The sequence below is a fragment of the Mastomys coucha genome, unplaced genomic scaffold, assembly GCF_008632895.1.
Source record: "Mastomys coucha isolate ucsf_1 unplaced genomic scaffold, UCSF_Mcou_1 pScaffold23, whole genome shotgun sequence".
Taxonomy (NCBI): Eukaryota; Metazoa; Chordata; class Mammalia; order Rodentia; family Muridae; genus Mastomys; species Mastomys coucha.
The window spans coordinates 96,423,375-96,429,572 of record NW_022196906.1 but is presented as its reverse complement, the minus strand read 5'-3'; the positions used below and the strand labels follow the sequence as shown (position 1 = coordinate 96,429,572).

At 44.6% G+C, this 6,198-nt stretch overlaps 1 long non-coding RNA gene across 1 annotated transcript in view; it reads left to right on the top strand.

Moving 5' to 3' along the window:
• LOC116073890 overlaps positions 1–3,624 on the top strand; it is a 26,198-nt gene extending 22,574 nt beyond the window's left edge. Inside the window, exon 3 of the long non-coding RNA XR_004111959.1 lies at positions 3,352–3,624. This is a non-coding gene — a long non-coding RNA (uncharacterized LOC116073890). The remainder of the gene's footprint in view (positions 1–3,351) is intronic.
• Positions 3,625–6,198: the final 2,574 nt, after the last annotated feature.

Sequence of the window (6,198 nt, the reverse complement as noted above, 5' to 3'; positions counted from 1 at the left end):
GAATGAGACCCCTTTGCTTAAAAAAAAAAGGCAAATCTAGAGGATGGTACCAAGGTGCCAAGCAGACACAAGTCTACCACTGGGAGGTGTGTCCAGGAGCACCCCTGAAGCTCCCTGGGCCAGTTGGAAAGCTCCAGGATTACTTTTTAGTTTGATGTGTGTATGTCTGTCTGTCTATCTGTCTGTGTATGTGTGTGTGTCTGTCTGCTTATATCTATCTGTGTGTCTATGTTCATGACACACACTATGCACAGGCACGTGAGCATACAATGACCCACATGCAAAGGTTTCAGGACAAATTGCGGAAGTCAGTTCTCTCTTTCCACTGTGTGGTTTTCGGTGTCAGCTAAGGGCAAGTGCCCTTCCCTGCTGAGCTAAGTTCCAGGCTTAGTGAGAGACCCTGTCTGAAAACAGAAGGTGGGGAATGATGGAAGAAAGCCCCTAATATTGGCATCTGGCCTCCAAATGTGCACACACACATAGGTGCACACATACGATAAACACACACGACACCAGAATAAAGAGAGAAAGAACAAAACTGTTAAATTGTGCTTTAAATAAAATGAAGGCAAATTAAACACAGATTTTTATCTCAGCAATCTCCAGACTTTTATGAAATAGCAGGAAGTGGATTTTACTCAAACCCAGATGACAAAGGGAAATGGGAACAGAGAGATTGGTGACTGGCTGCATTTCGAAAGCTGAAGACAGATGGGTGACTTAGCTGAAATCAGGGGTTAGAGCCTGTGGGCATCTCCAAAATGGGTGTACAAGAACTAAGAATGGGAGGCTAGATTGTCTCAGGGAGAAACACAGAGACCTGGTCTCCTTGATCTGAAGATGGTGTTCTGGGAAGGATAAACAGGTCCATACGCAGAACAAGAAGAACCAATGAAAGCGGAGATGGGAGCTTCAAGAGAAGTGAGATACTGAACAGGGAGAACCCCCGGTTGCACCTTCAGCTCTCTTCTCATCCTTCATCCTAAGGAACCCAGAAGGGAACTTTTCCCTGGGAAATCTGATCTAAGAGAAAATACCTAAAGATACTGGCCCGTGGTGTTCTCTTCCTCAGATGACTCTGGCTAAAGGTCAACAGTCAAAGGTCATCAGATTTTGAACACCACACCCCTAAACATGAAAAGGAAATTGAGGACCACCCAGCAACTGAGGCAGTTCTTCAATGTAAAAGGCAGAGAGCAAATCAAATAGAAAGGAATCTATAAAAGACAAGGTAGAAAATTACCTAGCATGTGGTCACTAGTTCCTAGAGAAATCGGGGACAATGCAAAGCCCATAACAAGTCTGGAAGACGCATACAGCATTCTTAGCAAGGGCTGGCAGGAGAGACGAAAAAGACAATGTTAAAGTCAGGACGTAAAATTAAAGGAATTTCCTAGAAAGCGATATGAAAACAAAGAAAGCCAGAGAGAAGGGAGTAGAGATTCACTGGGATATGTGTCAATGAGCTTTATCCTTTAAATCAGCAAGGGCTCCAGGAAAGAGAACAGAGGAGACCTTTATTAATGAGAGTAGTCGAGAAAAGTTTCCCAAATCAAAGCGCATAATTTTATAGCTTGAGATGTTTTGCCCAATCCTTAGAAAAATATGTATTTTATCAATGTATTAAATAAAATTCTAAAACAGTAGAGATCCTTGAGGGTGGTGGTGGGGTCATTCTCCAATAGTGTTATCAAGAAGAGACTAATAGTAGAGTCCATGGGTATTGACCAAAATAATCTAAAAGGTGTGAAATGGCAAAGCTGATTCAGATCACATGACACATGGATTTCAGGAAACATGGACTTTCATACAGGAGAGAGGCAAAGAGAATCTTTGGGAAGATGGCGAAGGGATTCGGCAGAACAGCAGCTCTGCTGCAGGCCAAGACAGCTAGAGACAGGCATGTGGGAGCTAATGGTGTCACAAACACAGCATTGGTGTCATTGTGAAGCAGTGCCTTGAAAACTTTAAGAAGCCATTTCTGACTTGGGATTCCATCCCCAGCCAAACTATCCACTGATGGGGAGGTAGAAGAAAGATACTTTCAATCAAGATCTCAAAATCCATCATGGGCTGGAGAGATGATTCAGCGGTTAAGAGCAGAGCACTGACTGCTCTTCCGAAGGTCCTGAGTTCAAATCCCAGCAGCCACATAGTGGCTCACAACCACCTGTAATGAGATCTGATGCCCTCTTCTGGTGCGTCTGAAGACAGCTACAGTGTAATTAGATATAATAATAAATCTTTTTTTTGAATGCATCAAACGATAACAACAGGGTTAAACTATTATTCTTTCCCATGAACCATTTCTTAGGAAGGTTTTTAAAAAATAGGATTTGTTCCATCATAATGAGGAAATAAACCAAGAACAAGAAGGTATACTGATACATTGTATGAAAATGTAACAACACTGATACACACTTGTGTATAAATTAACTGCAGTCTACATCACAGAAACAGTGAATTGGCATTTTAAACACCCCCAATGACTTAAGCACTCACGCCCCAAGAGTGGTGGCATTTAATCTTTTTAGCTATTAAAATCTATTCTTTTACAAGTAAAGTCTCTGAAGCTCATAAGCCTTGTACCTTCAAGACAGTTTTTGAGGACAGAGAGATATCTCATTGATCCTGTGCCTCAAACATACAAACACACTTACTTCATGGACCCATGCTACCTAATCCTACTATGATGTAGGCTATTCTGTTGTCAAAATACATTGCATCTGCCTTAGAATGACTTTAAAAACAAAACAACAAACAAACAAAAAACAAACCAAGATTTTCATCAGAATATCCATAGGTAGAAACGGAGGACACCACCCAGGTTACAAATAGGTCTTATGCCTATTTGTTAAAAAACAAAACAAAACAACAACACCAACAACAAAACCCTGAACATTGGCAGAATTTGCTCTAGTGTACATTAGTAATGGATAGACTTCCTCTTCCATGTAATAGGAAGAAACCTCCACTAGAAGCCATACCTCTTTACAAAAGAGTGTAAATCATGTAGAATGACCAAGCCGACTCACATTACCCAACACATGGGATCTAGAAAACAAAAGACTCGATATTCAGAAGACAGAGTCCTCAGAGAGACCACGAGGATGCCAAGAAGAGAGCACTGGTTTGGAGTTGAGTGTACACGAAAGTATGAAAAAGGCAATATCTAACTCCAGGAAAAAGAAAAGGTTGTTTAAATAGGGAAGGCAATTATAAAAATGCTACATTTTCACATGATTAGTGTTTATATTGTTATAGTAATATAAATTCTAAGTGGAGGGAGAGGAAGTGGAGGGAGTGGAAGGAGTAGTATGTAACAGAGGTCTTTTTTTTTTTTTCCAAAAGAACGAAACAAAACAAACAACCAACAATGAACCCTCCATCCTCCATCCTCCATCCTGTAAACTTGGCAGATAATGCCTACTACATTGAAAACCCCAGAAGCAGCAACAGAGCCCTTTCTTTGGCAATGTAGCAGGAGATATCACAGCGGTCGGCTAGGAGAACGAAATGGGGAGAGAAAGGTCCAGCAAAAGTAGAGGGGCACTGTTTGTCCTGCTTGTCTTGTTTGTTTTTTAACTACAAAGCTTTGATGAAAATAAACTCAGTGAAAGATCAGAGTGAGATGTGGAGCGTTAACTGAGCTTGCAGGGGTAGGCTCTGTTCACTTCGGGGACTGAACGGAGCTTGCGGGGGTGGGGGCGGGCGGGGGGACTGGTTCTACGCATCCCGGAGACTGAGCAGCCTGACAGTCTTATTTCCAACACTAAAACCGGCGCAACTTATGAGACAAGCTAGAACGTGAAGTATCTGTTGAGGGCAGCTGATAGCTGGGCCCTCACACAGCCCGTTAATCCCCTTAGCCACCATAAATGGCTGTCGATAACAAGAGGAGCAAACTCTGTAGCATAGTATGTCAAAGAGGTTCTACTCTGTTAGTTGGGAGATAAAATGCACTCACGCATGCGCAGAACCTTACACAAACTCGTCAAGCTTTGTGCTAAGGAAGAGAGGAGACACAGAGAGACAGAGACAGAGAAGGGTAAATAGTAAAATATCCCTTCTTTTCACTGTGAGCTCGGCTATGAGGTGAGAAGGACCCATCCCTGGGAAAGCATGGCTTTGTGGCTGAAGAAAGTGCAAGGGCTCAGCTTCCCAGATGTGCTTGCTCACCCAGGCCTTTCATCCTCAGGTAAAGAGAAGCCAGAGGGATGGTGGCTTGAGGCCTTTAGACATGAGTGAACCCAGTTTTTCATACCCCCAAATGTGGTTTGTAGAGCTTCTGTGAGCTTAGAGTCAGCTCATAGTAGTCAGCTCAGTAGCTACAGGGACCTGGGTGATACCCAGCCACTGGAAGGATGAGCTTGGCCAGCCCTAGAAAAAGGAAGGGCCAGGCCTGGCTGCTGTGAGTGAGGGAAGGGCAGGAGGAGGACCTGTAGGATGGGATGGGATAAGCCACTGACCAGAGATCACATTACCACAGGCCACAGAAGGTCAGCAGCCAACAATAGCGTGGCTCCCGAAGCATGGGTACCCTAAAGACCAAATGGAGTCACTTCTCCCTCCTCAAGATGTCCCCCTCGGATTACACACGAACCCAGGGGGAGTACAGAGGGTGCGGAGTGGGAGTATTGAACATAGCAACAACAAATTTCACCTAGGAATCATGGAGTGAGATTGACCACAGCAGGGGTCAGGCTGGAGTCACAGGGTTGGGAACAAATAACATTCCATTTACGCACAGCTGTTTTATTAGTGGCTATAACTAGGTATTATTTCTGATGTGTTTATTTACCTATTTATGTATTAATTCATTCATTCATCTCTTCATTCATTCAAGGGTCTCATTCTGTTCTGGTCTAGAAGTTTACTATTTAGCCTAGGCTGGCCTCAATCCCATGATAATCCTCCTGCCTCTGCCCTCTAGGCACTGGATTATAGGCATGAGCCACTACTCCTCCTGGCTTTGGGATGTTAGCTAATATCCTTGAATTTGAAGTACCAGACAGGCCTGAAACCCCGGCTTTCATACATCTTTGAACTGTTGTTCACTGTTAATTGCCTTTGGTAGGACCAATGCCCAGAAGTTCATTCGGTTCTTGCACACCCAGTAATGTAGCCCCAATAAAGCCCTACTTTACAGGTGAAGGAAGCAGAGTTGAGCGGGTGACATAACTTGACCAAAATTGGTAGCAAGGAGCTGAGCCAGAACTCAGACTCTGTCTGCACAGATTCCACAGCCTGGGTTGACTTTCAGGAGTGTTATAGGCATCCCGGGCTCAGCGGCAAAGCATGGCTTTCTGGAGACAGCTGGTGTCTGGCATCTGCCTGTGAGTGTGTGCATCCATGTTCTGGGTCAGCTGGAGCCACGGAGGCCCGACAGGGATGTGGAATGGCAGCCAGGTGAGGCCCTGATGTGCATTTGGGTGCTTCAGCCTGTTGATAGTAGCTGAGGTGGCCATGAACCAGAGTGCCTTTTAGCTCCAGGCGTGCATTTTCTTAACATGATTTTGAAACAGTTGAGGAATTTCTTAATTTTGGAATCCGTTCAATAAATCGCTGCAGAGTGAGGTGTTCAGCTTGAGTTCTTTAAACCTGTGCCAAGGAGCTGTCAAGTTAAATCCCCCCAAATCATAACGTTAACAGTTCTGTGTTCTGGCAAGATCTATCAAGCCCTGTGTTCTCCCTATTAAATTCCTCCACATCTGTCCTTTCTCTCCGGGCAGGGCTCTCTCTGCATTTGCTCACAACTTTACCAGCCTAGACCACTTCTGTGGCCTCGTCTACTCTGAAAATAGAAGTGGAGCGGCACCCTGGGTTATCACTGGCTCGGCTGGCTCAATGCTAGGGACCAAGATGAACATGTGGTTTTTGCCTAGACTCAGCTCTCAGACCGAGAAAAGGATAAGAACTTGTGACTCAACTTGTGCCACTGCCCTCCCAAAGTCCTGTTTTGCCCATTGCCTCCTAGACTACATTTCCCATTTTCCTTTGGGCTTAGGGGAGGTCATGGGATCAAGGTCTTGGCAAACTGATGAAGCCACTTTCAGGCATTGGTGGTGACAACTCCTCCTCCTCCTCTTTCTCTTCCTCCTCCTCCTCCTCCTCCTCCTCCTCCTCCTCCTCCTCCTCGATTCCTTTTTCCATATTGTCTAGAAGCCTGATGGTGACAATGTGGCGGTCACATCTGAA